At 45.6% G+C, this 16,124-nt stretch overlaps 1 protein-coding gene across 1 annotated transcript in view; it reads left to right on the top strand.

Annotated features, from left to right (window-relative positions):
• Positions 1 to 16,124, top strand: part of LOC121630393 (scavenger receptor cysteine-rich type 1 protein M130-like) — a 98,528-nt gene that overhangs the window by 75,547 nt on the left and 6,857 nt on the right. The gene's annotated exons all lie outside the window — the stretch shown is intronic.

Raw genomic sequence — 16,124 nt, 5'->3', positions numbered from 1 at the left:
GTGGGAGATCCAACTTAACTGTCTTCTGACTAGATTTCTTCTAAAGGACTGTGTGAGCTCATCAGTCTCTTCTTTTATTCTGGATCTCACCTGCTCAGGTAAGCCCAGCTGTCACATCCTCATAAGTTGATCAGGTTGGCAAAATGTTTTCTCAGGTATTCTCAGTTTTTTAAAATCGAGTTTTCAAACCATTCAAATCATCTCTGGCTGTTAATTTACATTTTAATCTGCAGAGCAGCAGTCAGTAAAGCATGGAGAGAAAAGCGACTCAATATCACCGTGTGTGTATGTGTGTATATATAAACTGTATAAACCATGTTGTGTGTAACTTTGGTTACTTGCAAATGTGTGTTTAAATGCACACACAAATATCTAGAAATTACCCACAAAAAATGTACACATTCACAAATTATAAAAATGCACAAACATTAATATTTTACACACAAAGTTTTACCTTCGACCTCAGAAATGTAATAGTTTAGTTTTATAAAAGGATTCTAAGTATACAAAGGGTTAAATATGTGTTCACAAATCACCTCATAAACATGGACAAAGCTGCATTTACACACAGATCAGTTCACAAGTGCTCAAGAGGATTTGAGCCTCACAGCTTTAAATGTGCACGGTGCATTTAAGTGCTGGTGGAAAGCTGGGTCATTTGATTTTTCATTGGATTCTCTTTGGAAAGGTGCTATAACAGAATAGTTTGCACCTCATGATGGATGGATGGATGGATGGATGGATGGATGGACGGACGGATAGATGGATGGACGGGCAAACGGACGGACGGACGGACGGGTGGATGGATGGATAGATGGATGGATGGAGAGACGTATGGATGGATGGATGGATGGATGGATGGAATGATGGATGGATGGATGGATGGATGGATGGATAGATGGACGGACGGATGGATGGATGGATGGATGGATGGATAGATGGATGGAGAGACGTATGGATGGACAGACAGACGGATGGATGGAGACACGTATGGATGGACGGACAGACGGACGGATGGATGGATGTATGAATAGAGCTAAAGCTGATATTAATATCAGTGACTTGAATAATGCTTGTGTTACTGTAATTATAAAGTTGGGATGTAAGGAACTGAAACCCCTTTAAAGCATTGAGACGGTAACAAGAACAGACCCTTTAAATCCCTGAGAAGCAGCTCGACATGCATCTGAAGCACGGGGGGGTTCATGTGACTTTTGGCATGCTGCTGAATCACTGAAACAATGATTACCTCGCAACACTTCTGCTTCATAAGGTCCATGCAGACTGAAGCTGACAGGCTTGATCATAACATCACTATTTAACAGGAAGCTATGTAACAGTTAAATGAAGGAAAGATTAACATGGAATAAAAACTATCCACCTTGAATGGAAAACTATTCTGTCATAGACAGTGTCTTTTCCTCTTTGACATAGCCAGAGAAGAAAACCTGATTAAAATCCACGTGACCCAGCTTTCCACAAGCACCTAAACGCACCATCCAGCAGAAAGCTGTGAGGCTCCTGGAAGATGAAACAGTCTAAAAACCTCTTGAGCACTTGTAAATCGATCTGTATGTAAATGTCTTTTGTCCATGTGTACCAGGCGATTAGTGCACATGTATTTAACCATTTGTATATGTACAAGCCTATTTGAAAACAAAAATATTACATTTATGAGGTTGACAAACCATGTGTTACACCCAAATTTACACCCAAATTATTACACAGTTAGCAAATCATGTATTACACACACACAATGATGCTGAGTCAATTTTAGTCAATCACTTACTTCTCTAAAAAGTTTGTTCATCAAACCCCGCTAGCTAAAGCTAGCTCTCCTAGCTTGCATTGAAACTCACCTGATATGAAATGTACACCGCACAGACGGCTACTTGCAGTCGGTGTCCAGTTAACCCTCCTGATCGCTGAAAGCCATCTCTGACGGCGTTCTTCTTCCTTCACTGCTGCTTTCGATACCGTGGATCACGACATTTCATTAATTCATTTGAAACAGTATGTTGGCACAGTACTCAAATGGTTTGAGTCATCTTTTAGAAATAGAAGTTTTTCTGTACATCCTAGGCAGTTCTCTTCCTTAGAGGCCTCATTTCGTTACGGGGTCCCTCAAGGCTCCATCCTAGGGTCTATTTTATTTTCACTTTATTTACTTCCTCTAGCATTCATAAAAAAAAAAAAAAAAAACATGTTTCATTGTTATGCAGATGACATCTATATTTATCTGCCTTTCTGCTGGAGATCGATGCATAAAGAAACTACAGAATTGCTTGCGGGACATGACAACATGGATGGAGATTAATTTCCTCTTTGTAAATGAAAATAAAACAGATGTCATCACTGTTGGGGAATAAATTACCTGCAGACAGGAAGCAACCGTGCTGTTGTGGACTCATTTACCTGCCATTTTATTAAAAATCTTGGGGTTGCCTTTTTTTTTAACCTTAAATTTGACAGCCAGGTCAGTGCAGTAGTCCAGTCTAGATTTTATCATTTGAGGCTTATTAGCAAAATGAAGCCTTATCTTATGATGCCCTAGAAAGGGTCATTCACCCCTTTATCTTTTCTAGACTGGACTACTGCAACTCCCTTTATTCTGGGATTGACCAGTCTCTCCTCTGCTGTCTATGGCTGGTCCAGAACTCAGGTGCCTGTCTATTAACAGGGACCAGACGGTGGGAGCACTCCAGTTCTGCGCTTCCTTCACTGGCTGCCTGTCTTTTAGAATTTCTTTAAAAATTTTACTTTTGACTTTTAAATGTTTAAATGGTCTGGCACCTCCCCATCTGTCTGAGCTTCTAAACAATTGTTGTCTTCGTAAAGCTTTGAGATGAGAAGATCATATGTGGTTACTAGTCCCTAGGACTCAACCCATGACTCAAGGAGACAGAGCTTCTTCCTCAGTATCCCCTAAACTCTGGAATGGTCTCCATCTTTCTGTGAGGTCTGCCAGAACCTTGAATGATTTTACATTGGCTTTTAACTCCAGAGAACATGATCATTATACCAGGCTCTTTAAAGGGGTTTTACAGACATATTTCTAGCAACTGATTCTGGGGACTGTGTTTAATTTGTGCTTTTAGATTTAACAGTTACTTTTGACGCAGTCGACCATGACTGTTGTGGAGAAAGCAATGGACTAGCTGGGAGGTGCTGACTCAGGGTTTGATGACCAAGTTCACACAAGGTTGCCGGCCAGAGCACATCTTAATGCCACTTAGAGTATGGCCTAAGTAAAGGCCGATGTAAAGTTTCCTTCTCCACTTTATTTCTCAATTGTGTGTGGATGTGTGGTTTTTCTATAAGGAACAATACAAACATAACTTAGGTCTGGGTAAATGACATAACCAGAAATAAACACTAATCAAATAACTTGAAAACATATGTCCCTTTGATCAATATGATAAACAAACACTAAACCCCCCACTACAACATTCAGTGCAGAGTTTTCTGTCTGGTCAAGTTACCATCAATAATAGCAACAGCACTTCCGGTAACGGAACTAGCAAAGCCCTCTTATTGTGAAGTTCTAAATTTGCTACTTCCGATAACACTTCAACATTAGCTTTGTACGTTAGGCAATAAAACACTACTTTGCGCTAGTTACAGCGCATTTTGCAACAGGAATAACACTCTCACTACTGTACTGAACCCGATGAACGGAACACAATTTAGGTTTGGGCACGGGAAATCTAAGTGGCTAATTAGCCGCAGGCGCAGAGTAATTGACTTGCCCAAGCTCTGAGCTTTGCTTGCTGTAACTAACAAGAAATACCCCACAGTATGTCATCCCAAACATAACAAAGATTTTGTGCTAGTTAAACTCACCGGTCATTCACGCACACATGATGTTTTTCATGATTGTTACAAATGGAAAAAATTACTAGGTACAATATTAACAATTTAATAAGAGTTCAATGATTGCATGATTGATTGCTCTTGACTAGAAAAGATTTGTGTTGTGCGCACGCACAGTGATGGCGTTGTTTTTGCTGTGGAATAAAGCGGCATTCCACTGGGGATGTCATAGGGCTCCGTTCTTGGTCCTCTCTTGTTCTGTCTTTATTTGCTGCTCCCTGGTGCTATTTTTTGAAAGCATTGCATGTCATTTTATTATTCACTGACAAATGTGAAGTCTGTTTCCCTTTAGGATTCAAAGATTTAAGATCTTTATTGCCATTAAGTAAAAAATGAAAGATATTAAATATACAAAATATATATGAACACCTCTATATTTGCAGAAAATGAGGGGATTTCCAGCAGACAGTAATATTTACAGGGTGGAGGCTGTCCAGTCGAGCAGGGATGGTGTCCTTGATCTGCTTTATGAGAATCCACTCGAAGCACTTCATGATGACTGGGGTGAGAGCGACGAGGCACTAATTACTGAGGCAGGTAATGGTTGTTTTTTGGGCACAGGCACAATGATGGAGAACTTCAGCCAGACAGAAACCATGGAAAGGGTTGAAGGTTGAAGATGTCCAGAAAATTTTTGCCAGTTTGCACATGATTTAAGTGTCCAACCTGACACCTGATCTGGACCTGCAGCCTTGTTGATGTTGATCCTCCTCAGGGTGGAGGTAACTTGGTGCAGCTGCAGGGTAAGAGGCTGATGTTGTGCCTCTGGCTGTGAAGGGTGAACAGTACTTCTGCTGCTTGGAGTATCGAAGTGTTCAAGGTTTAAAGCAGTGTGGGGTCATGGCTGACCTAATCGTCTTTGCACTTGTACTCTGTGAGGGTCTTAATGACTTTCCACATATTATGTGTGTTTCCATTGGAGTGCTCCTCAATGCGTTGCTTACACCTGCGTTCTGCCAGCTGGATGTCCTTTTTTCAGTACTTTGTAGGCCCTGTTGTAAGCCAGTTTGTCTCCTGCTGTGTAGGCTGCATCCCAGGCTTTTAGTAGGAACCAAACTATGCTGTCTACCCATGGCTTCTGATTGGGGAAAACAGTGATTGTCTTTGTGGGTAGGACAGCATTAATGCAGAAGTGAACATAGGACAGCTCAGGTGACGTGAATTCCTCTAGGTCAGCCTCCTCTTTGAACACTCGAAGAGGCTCATGTGGTAGAGCAGGTTATCTAATAGTCGTAGAGTTGGTGGTTCAGTTCCTGCTCCCCCAGTAATCTGTTGTTGTGTCCTTAGGCAAGACACTTCAACCACCTTGCCTCCAGTGTCAGTGTAACAGGTATAATAGGTTGTTTAGGCATTCTTTCTTTCAGTATTCATAATTTGGATTCCTGTGTTGACTTGTTATTTTGTTATTTTACTGTTATACAAAAGCAAATAGCCAGTAGAGGCTTCTGTATACTTTATCTGTGTTAGTCTGTGGTGTTACCTCGGGGTTCCGCTAGGGGGAGTCACGCTTCCTCCTCACTCATTACAGACGAGTGAACGAGAGAACTGCGTGTGTGCTCATTTCTTCACTCCTCTCATTATCACCCTTTTTTTAAGGTAACTACCTCAAAATATACACTTTTAAGCAGCTAATACATTATTTGTAGTTTTATATCTTTCATTATAAGCCACTATACGTTTCTGGGAATTGTGAGTCGAGAGGTTTTATTATTAATCTATAGTCGGCTAATCTGTTCGGTGCGTAAGCTAGCTATTGGAGGCCTCGTGGCCCGCTGTAAGATCCGCTGTGAGACCCGACAGTTGAGATTATATGTACTCACTGTGAGAATGATTTCATTGTGTACTTGCCCAGAGATCGGAAGAGATCATGCAATGTATGCATCATTATGTTATATATTTACTGTTATTGCTGTGAATTTGTTTACTTGTATATTGTTAAAAACTCATTACAGACGAGTGAACGAGAGAACTGCGTGTGTGCTCATTTCTTCACTCCTCTCATTATCACCCTTTTTTTAAGGGCACAACATTTGGAGGCACTGCTGGGATGTTTGGCTGGAGGAAGACCCGAACGGCGAGTGGCATCCTCTCGTTGATCATCCCTTAAAACAACCCAGATATCTGAGGAGGGCTCACAACAAAGATGGCTGGTGATCGTCGAGCAGTTATTGGCAAGTTGTATTCTGAAGTGTGCACCGACCACTAGGGAGCAGCAAAACCCAATTCAAACCAGATTAACCTCAGTCTTATTGTTTCTGCCCACTTGGAGAAGAAAAAGGAAACATGGAGTCAGAAAGTGAGAAACTTCAGCTGGAAATTAAAGGAACATTGTACAGTCTGACCGCTGAACAGCTAATGAAAGTGTGCAGCACATTACAGATCGCAGGCTTTGGTGAGGAACATATGACGGGCAAAACTCGCAGCCAGCTCATCTCATACATTACCAAGCACATTGAGCGAGATGAACTAGCCAGTCTTGAGGATGAGGGCATGTCAGACCTCCTTAGTATTCAAGACACAATAGCTAATACACAACTACGCCAAGGGATAAGTGAGTTGGAGATTCAAACTGACGAACAGGAAAATCTCCAGAAAGAGATAGATGCTCTGAAAATGTCATTACAAGAGAAGGAAAAAACTGTGCAAGACTTGATGAACAGAAATTCAAAACCTGCTTTCAGGACCCCAGTTAATAACGTGGCACCAGCGTCATCTGACAATTCTGTGTGGCGGAAAGATTTCAAAATAGCAGGGCAGATCGGCGAGCCGGGTCAGAAGGACAGATTAACATTCTCTAGCCTGGCTAGACAAATTGAGAGTGGGCTCAACAAAGGTTATTCAGAGACAGACATTATTGATGCCGTTATTCGGGCTATAATGCCAGGGTTACAACTACGAAGTTATTTAGAGGGGAAAGAAAACCTGACACTACCTGCTCTCCGGAGGATTCTGAGATCCCATTATCAGGAGAGAGGGGCCACGGAGTTATACAAACAACTCACTTCCGAAGCCCAAAGTAGCAAAGAGTCCCCTCAAAATTTCCTGATAAGGGCAATGGACCTGAGACAGAAAATCCTTTTTGCATCTCAAGAAGCGGAGTCTGGCTTGAAATATGACCCAGCCCTTGTCCAGAGTTTATTCATGCATACTGTCCTGACTGGCTTACAGAATGACAACATAAAGAGTGACCTGCAGCCTTACCTGATGCAGCCTGATACTTCCGATGAACTCCTGCTGGAGAGGGTTAACATGGAAAACATGGCGCTGTGCGAGCAGCTGCGTGCTACGGCGGCTCTGCCTTCTCTATTCCTTTTTTTAGTGTTTTATATGGTTTTTAGACGTGGTTTTCTTTTTTCCTTTACAGTAGTCAGTACCAGGTGCAATTCTGCACATGGGAAACCTACTTTTATTGTTTTTCTATTTGGATTTCTGCTTCTTTTGGCACTTTTCCAAACTTCGGCGGGGGACACCTTTGGTTTCAGCCACGGATCTTCTCTACGCGGAGAAGCCGGAGATTCCCGCGGAGATACGGAGAAAAAGAAGAGGCTGCAGAGCAGGAAGAAAGCTCCAGGAGAGGAAACGGAGGTACAGGCCATATTTACCCTCCGTGATTATGGGAAACGTTCGTTCCCTCTCTAACAAGACCGAGGAGCTCACGGCGCTGACCCGGCTACAGCGGGAGTTCAGGGAATGTAGCCTCATGTGTCTAACGGAGACGTGGCTGAATGGACTTATTCCGGACTCTGTGGTTTCCCTGGATGGATTTAAACTTTCGCGCGCGGATAGGAGTGCAGCGGAGAGTGGTAAGAGGAAAGGCGGGGGACTCGCGGTGTATGTCAACGAGAGATGGTGCAACCCGGCGCACGTCTGTGTAAAGGAACAGCTCTGCACCAGGGACATTGAGTTACTCGCTGTGGGTATGCGGCCGTATTACCTCCCGAGGGAGTTTTCACACGTTATACTGTTTAATGTGTACATCCCTCCCTCGGCTGATGCAGCAGCTGCTTGTGAGCTGCTCCACAGCGCAGTGACTCGGATGCAGACTCGCCACCCGCAGTCCCTCCTGCTGATCAGCGGGGATTTCAATCACACCTCGCTCTCTGCCACTCTCCCTACTTTCGTCCAGTACGTGAAGTGCCACACCAGGGAGAACAAGACGCTGGACTTACTGTATGCTAATGTGAAGGACGCATACACCTCCGCCCCCCTCCCCCCGCTTGGACGCTCTGATCACAACCTCGTACATCTGCTCCCTGAATACACACCCAGGGTGAGAAGACAGCTGGCACAGAAGAAGTCTGTGAAAGTGTGGACCGATGAGGCCAATGAGAGACTGAGAGACTGTTTCCAATCCACAGACTGGGAGACACTCTGCAGCTCTCATGGAGAGGACATTGATGGCCTGACCCACTGCATCACGGACTACATCAGCTTCTGTGTGGAGAACACTGTGCCAACCCGGAGGGTGCGGTGTTTCTCCAACAACAAACCCTGGGTGACCCCTGAGCTTAAAGTCCTGCTGAACCAGAAGAAGAGGGCTTTCATTTCAGGGGACAGAGAGGAGCAGAGGAGAGTTCAGCATGAACTCCAGTATAAGATCAGGCGGGCCAAGGACAGCTACAGGAAGAAGCTGGAGGAGCGGCTGGAGCAGAAGAACACGCGGGACGTGTGGAGAGGGCTGAAGGAGATCTCTGGATTTGGACAGAGTGGTGCCAGAGGGACAGCTGATGGAGACCAGCGCTGGGCCAATGATTTAAATCTGTTTTTTAACAGATTTGATTCAAACCCCACTCTCCCTGCCCCCCCTCCCCCCTCTTCACACATCCCCAGTCCAGCGTCTACCATCACCTTCCCCCGACCACCTTCATCTTCACCTCCACTTTCACCTACCCCCCATCTCCACTCCACACCAATGGACTCGACCACCAGCCCCCCACTGCCCTCCACCTCCCCCCTCTCCTTTACATCGGCCCAGGTGAGGAGAGAACTGAGGCGGCTGAAGAACAGGAAAGCTGCAGGACCAGATGGCATCAGCCCCAGGCTGCTCAGGACCTGTGCAGACCAGCTCTGTGAGGTGCTCAGGTACATCTTTAACCTGAGCCTCAGCCTGGAGAAGGTCCCTGTCCTGTGGAAGACCTCCTGTGTGGTTCCGGTTCCTAAGATATCACACGCGAAGGAACCGAACCATTACAGACCCGTCGCCTTGACCTCCCACCTGATGAAGACCATGGAGAGGCTCATCCTCGGTCACCTCCGCTCCGTGGTGTGCACCGCGATGGACCCGCTGCAGTTTGCCTACAGGCCAAACATCGGGGTGGATGATGCTGTCATCTACCTACTGCACAGGGCGCTGGCTCACCTGGAGACCGCTGGGAGCGTCGTGAGAGTCATGTTTTTTGACTTCTCCAGTGCGTTTAACACCATCCAGCCGGTGCTGCTGCGGGGGAAGCTGGAAGGAGCTGGTGTGGATGGAAAGCTAGCCGCGTGGACCATCGACTACCTCACCAACCGGCCACAGTACGTGCGTCTGCAGAACTGTGTGTCTGAGGTGGTAGTCTGCAGCACGGGGGCCCCTCAGGGAACAGTGCTCTCACCGTTCCTCTTCACCCTTTACACCTCGGACTTCACCTATAACACCAGCAGCTGTCATCTCCAGAAGTTCTCTGACGACTCAGCCATTGTGGGCTGTGTGTCTGAGGGGAACGAGCTGGAGTACCGGTCAGTCATCAGGGACTTTGTGGACTGGTGTGAGCGCAACCACCTGTGCTTAAACACCAGTAAGACCATGGAGATGGTGATTGACTTCCGGAGAAGGACACTACCCCACACACCGGTGAACATCCAGGGGAAGGAGATTGACCGGGTGGACAGTTTCAAGTACCTGGGTGTTCACCTCAACAATAAACTGGAGTGGTCACACCACACAGACGCCCTGTACAAGAAGGGCCAGAGTCGCCTCCACCTCCTGAGGAGACTGAGGTCCTTTGGAGTATGCAGGCCTCTGCTAAGGACATTTTATGACTCTGTGGTAGCCTCTGCTGTCCTCTACGCCGTTGTCTGCTGGGGAGCGAGCAGCACCGACCGGGACAGGAAGAGACTGAACAAGCTGGTCAGGAGGGCCAGCTCTGTCCTGGGCTGCGGGCTGGACTCTGTGGAAGAGGTGGGTGAGAGGAGGATGTTGGCCAAGCTCACATCCATCATGGACAACACCTCTCACCCACTGCACCAGACTGTGGGGGGGCTGAGCAGCTCCTTCAGCAGCAGACTGAGACACCCTCAGTGTAGGAGGGAGCGCTACCGCAGGTCCTTCATCCCCACTGCTGTCAGACTGTACAACTTATCTGTATAGTCATAATACTGTGCAATATTTATTTATATTTTACTGTGCAATACCCCCCATTATCAATGTCATCATATTCTTCATATCCCACCATCACCATGTAAATATGTATATAGTCTGTGAGGTTGTTGTTATATTTTATTTTATTTTATGTATGGATGTAGTGTGTGTGTGTGTATGTATATATATATATATGTATATATATATGTATGTATATATATATATATATATAATGTATGTGTGTATGTATGTATGTGTGTATGTGTGTATGTATGTATGTGTATGTATGTATATGTATATGTATGTATATATATATATATATATATATATATATCTTTATATTATAACGGTACATATTTTTGCTTTTCTTAGACTTGTAAATAATTTCTATTGCACTTTCTTGCTGTGATGCATGTTCACCTTATTTTGCCTCTCTGTACTTTATTCTATAACAAGAGCTGCTGTAACAAGTGAATTTCTCCACTGTGAGATAATAAAGTCTAATCTAATCTAATCTAATCTAATCTAACATTGCATGCACCAATGAAAAGGAAAGGCAGGACAAAAAGAAACATGCTACCCCCTCACGAGTATTTAGTGTGAACACAGGACAGTCAAGTGGTGAGGTGAAGGAAAACAGAAGTGACACTCAGGAAAAAACAAACCCCCTTACCCCATCTCTGTTGTCAGAAATTAAGGAAATGCGTTCTGATATGGTGCTACTGAAGGACCTTAGGGCTGAGGTTTCTCAGATTAGGGAGACAATCCAGAAGACCACGCCTGCACCTCTGCACTATTCCCCACCAAATCAGGAACAACACAATATGCTGGCTCCTTGCCCTGATCTTCCAGCGTCACAGCCTACCCACTACACTCTTCACCCCCATGCTACGCCATTTTATGCTCACCAGCAGCAACCGGAGTATCGACCAGCCTGTGGCCCAGGACGGGTGGGGGAAACGGCCCAATTTCAGCAAAGGTTTGCCCCACAGCGATGGTACCAGAAACCCCGCCCCGCCCCCAGGTGCTTTGCTTGCGTTCAGTCTGGCAGTGAGTACTGCCAGCATTGCTTTAGATGTGGAAGTACTGAACATTTCAGGGCAGGTTGTAGAGCAGAGAGGCCAATTAAGACGGGTAGGGGCCCTTTAAACTAAATGGGGTTGTCTCCGCGGGACAAGGGGCAGCCGAAAAAAATGACAAGTCCCAATTTTGTGCTAGTTGTCAACAGGAGAGAAAGAACAGGGAGTTAAAGTGTTGTTCTCTCTGTAAAACTATGCTGTATTGTTCTAAGAAGTGTCAGGGAACCCACTGGCCTACACATAAAGTGGACTGTGAGTCATATACATGCTCAGGTGTTAGAAAACAGAAACCACCCCGTGGAAAACCTAAACTCACAAAAAGTAGAACTGATGCAAAAACAAAAACAGTAAGAGAGCTGGTGGGGAAAAAGTGCCTTATTAGGTGTTTCTTGCATGGACAGAGTACTCAGGCTCTCTGGGACACAGGTTCACAAATCTGCGCAGTAGATGAGGTGTGGAAGAAAAGTCACTTACCAGGAGTACAGCTGAGGGATGTTACAGAACTAGTTGACACCCTTGATCCCCTACAGGTGGAAGCAGCTAATGGGACAGAAATGCCATATAGCGGTTGGATAGAAGTACCCTTTAAACTAACTGTGAGTGACGATGAGTTGCTAATACCTATGCTAGTGTTAAAAGGCGACCAGCAGCCATGTCCTATCATTGGTTTCAATGTTATCGAGCGTCTTGTCCTAGAGAATCAAGGGGGTCAGCCAAAGCATGAAGAAACAGATAAACTTGTGAAAGCAGTGAAAATGGCATTTCCTCACCTTGGGAAGAATGACGCAAAAGCTTTTATTAATGCTGTAAGTTCCGGACAGACACCCGAGTACACAGTGAGAACAGTAAATGAAAGAGTCAGTGTGCCAAAACATAGCTCTATTCAGGTTGAGTGTCGCATTCAAGCCCGAGCTTTTAGTGAGGATAAAACGTTCATCTTTGAGGCATGTGAAAACAGACAGGGCCCTGAGGGGTTAGAACTCTGCGACACCCTTGTATGTGTAAAGGCCGGGGCAAATCCGAAAATGATTGTTAGTGTACAAAATCCTACCAATCATGATGTCATTTTACCAGGCAGGACCGTTATTGGAACTGTGCAGCCGGTTAAGTCAGTTTACCCAGCTAGCATATTTGAAGTAGATCGGACTCCTACCAATAAGATGTCGGTTAACCACATTCAGGCACAGAGTGCCGCCGATGGCACCTCGTCTCACGTACCATGGGACCCGCCGGTTGACTTATCCCATCTTGATGAACAGCAGAGACAAATAGTAAGCCAGATGTTGAGGGACGAATCAGAGTCGTTCTCTAAATCTGATGATGACATTGGGTGCGTGCGAAGCTTACAAATGGACATTTCACTCAAAGATGTTGAACCTGTGTCAAAAACATATCTTTCCGTGCCAAAACCGCTGTACCAGGAAATGAAAGCTTACCTGCAGGACCTGATAGCACAGGGTTGGGTTGAAAAATCCATGTCGTCGTACTCCTCTCCAGTTGTTTGCGTGCGTAAAAAAGATGGTACTCTGCGTTTATGTATTGACTACAGGGAACTCAACAGAAAAACTCATGCCGATCGCCACCCGATCCCCAGGGTTCAGGACATAATGGACAACTTGGGAGGGAACAACCTCTTTTCACTGCTGGATCAGGGTAAAGCGTATCATCAGGGGTTTATGGCTAAAGATAGCAGGCATTTAACCGCCTTCGTGACCCCGTGGGGTTTGTATGAGTGGGTACGGATCCCATTTGGGCTGATGAATGCGCCGGCAGCATTTCAGCGCTGCATGGAGGAGTGCCTGGAGGGTTTAAGAGATGAAATATGTGTGCCCTACCTTGATGATGTTCTCGTGTTCAGCAGGACATTTGAAGATCACGTCGATCATGTTAGGACAGTGCTGCAGCGGCTTAGAAAACATGGGATAAAATTAAAACCCAAAAAGTGTGACCTATTCAAGGCGGAAATACGGTACCTGGGGAGAATTGTATCCGCGGAGGGAAATAGGATTGACCCAGCTGATGTAGCCGCTGTAACAGCCCTGAGACATAAACAGCCAGGAAATGTTGGTGAGCTGAGAGCCATCCTCGGGTTGCTGAGTTATTATCGGCAGTATATCAAAGATTTTTCACGCATTGCTAGTCCCTTATATGACCTACTCAAAGCGCCAGCAGAAACTGAAATAGCACCGAACCGAAAGAGACGATGGCATGCGAAAAGTGGCAACAGAGCTGTCCCTTCCAGCACAAAAATTAAGTGGACTTCCATACATCAGTCAATTTTGGAACAGCTGTTGGACTGCTTGACTCAACCTCCCATCTTGGGTTTCCCAGATTTTTCACAGCCATTTGTCCTTCATACTGACGCTTCCAGCCAGGGTTTAGGCGCTGTATTATACCAGAGACAAAATGGAAAGCTTTGTGTTATCGCTTATGGGTCCCGTACTCTAACTGCGGCAGAAAAAAACTATCATTTGCACTCAGGCAAGTTAGAGTTCCTTGCCCTCAAATGGGCGGTAACAGAGAAGTTTAGAGACTATTTGTACTATGCTCCCTTCTTTACAGTCTATAGTGACAATAACCCACTCACTTACATATTGTCCACTGCCAAACTGAACGCAACAGGCTGTCGATGGGTAGCAGAGTTAGCAGATTTCCACTTCACAGTCAAATACCGACCAGGCAAAGAGAATATTGACGCAGACAGTCTGTCAAGGATGCCTTTGGACATGGAAGCTTTTATGACAGCGTGTTCAGAGGAAGTGCCATATGATGTGATTGGAGCAGCGACTCAAGCAGTGGAAAACCAAGATGAATCCAGTGTGTCATGGTCCATGGGTGTTTTAGCAACTCCCCCAGTATTGGCTGCAGATGCACCCATCATCCCATTTACACCAGAACAAATCAAACATGACCAGGAAAATGACATGGTGGTGGGACCAGTGATTCAGCATAAACGAGCAGGAAACAGACCCCTGGGCACGCAACTGAAGCAACTCAGCCCACACACTGCATGTCTTCTCAGGGAATGGGAGAAACTGGAGATTGCTGAGGATGGAATTTTGTACAGGAATACGGCAAACAGGAAGCAGCTGGTGCTCCCAGAGCTACATAGGGGTACTGTGTTAAGGGAGCTCCACGATGAGATGGGCCACCAAGGTGCAGAAAGGACCACTTCGCTGATACGGGATCGGTTTTACTGGCCCTACATGCAACGAGAAATCGAGGACTATGTCATGAGGAAGTGTGAGTGCGTTAAACATAAGAAACCCAACCAGGAGACAAGAGCACCACTGACCAGTATAGTTACCACTCAACCCTTTGAACTGGTTTCAGTAGACTTCCTGCACCTTGACAAATGTAAGGGTGGGTACGAGTATATCCTGGTAATCATCGACCACTTTACACGGTTCGCCCAGGCGTATGCTACGACTTCCAAATCAGGCAAAACAGCAGCAAACAAAATATTTAATGACTACGCGATGAGATATGGATTTCCAGCCCCCATTCATCATGATCAGGGGGGCGAGTTTGAAAATCAGCTGTTTGCACAGTTGAAGAAGTACTGTGGAGTTGCAGGGTCTAGGACCACCCCTTACCACCCCCAGGGAAATGGCCAGGTTGAAAGGTTCAACCGGACGTTACTCCAAATGTTACGGACACTCACAGAAAAACAAAAAACTGGTTGGAAAGATTCGTTGAACAAACTGATTTATGCATATAACTGTACTCGTAGTGAGGTAACTGGTTTTTCGCCATTTCAGTTGTTATACGGACGCTCCCCACGATTGCCAGTTGACATGTTATTCAACTTGACCGCTGAACAGGGAGACAGTGACCCTCACGACTATATGGAAAAATGGAAACGGGGCATGGAGGAAGCATATGAGATCGCAAGTGAAACACCCAGAAAGCTGCTCTGAAAAATAAAAGGTATTACGACAGGAAGGTAAAAAGTTCAGTACTACAGCCAGGTGATCGGGTTTTGGTCAGGAACTTAACACCCCGTGGTGGCCCCGGGAAACTGCGAAATCACTGGGAAGATGTTGTCCACACTGTTGTGCGTCAAGTGAATGAGGGTCTCCCAGTGTATGAACTCCGATCAGAGGCAGGGAGAAGGAAATCAAGGATTTTGCACCGCAATCTTCTCCTTCCATGTGACTGTCTCCCCCTGGAAATTCCAAGGCAGCCTAAGAAAAAGGCAGAAACTGTGGATAAGGGTGAGAAAACCGACCTGTCGGAGGAGGAGGAGGATGACGACTATGGGTACCATCTGGCATCGTTTCAACTACCGGCTACGTCATGTCCTCCTGAAAGAGGGGATCCTGCGTCTACCAGCACATTTACAGGACAGGAATGTAGGCAATCTAGAGAAAGAGCGTCATCAGAGCCGAATGACAGAGTGGAAACAAATGATCAAGAGGAATTCCTCTCACAAGGAGGGGACTGTCATGTTGAGGAGTCACCTGTGAAAAACACTGCCCACTCACCTGCTCCGACAGGCCACAGCACAGGGGAGCCGCAGAGACCGCGACGACTGCGCAGACGGCCAAAGGTTTTCACATATGAGAGACTTGGATCACCAGTGTGTTACAACATGAGAACATCATCACCACATTCAGATTATGATGGACCATGGACTTACCCTGTACATTTATACCACATTTCCTCACCTTATACACAGAGAGTTTAGAGATGTGGAATACGTCATTTGGAACTGAGTACCTGTACATTTCTTATTCAGCATATGGTGGACTCTTGGATATGGAATTCAGCCCGAAGATGACTGTGTCTGGGGTACATTTATTGGCCATGGTTATAACCCTGAATTTTGT

This window comes from Melanotaenia boesemani, chromosome 19 (assembly GCF_017639745.1).
Source record: "Melanotaenia boesemani isolate fMelBoe1 chromosome 19, fMelBoe1.pri, whole genome shotgun sequence".
NCBI classification, from domain to species: Eukaryota; Metazoa; Chordata; class Actinopteri; order Atheriniformes; family Melanotaeniidae; genus Melanotaenia; species Melanotaenia boesemani.
Note: the sequence above shows the minus strand (reverse complement) of the source record. Positions and strands in the feature narration are given on the sequence as shown.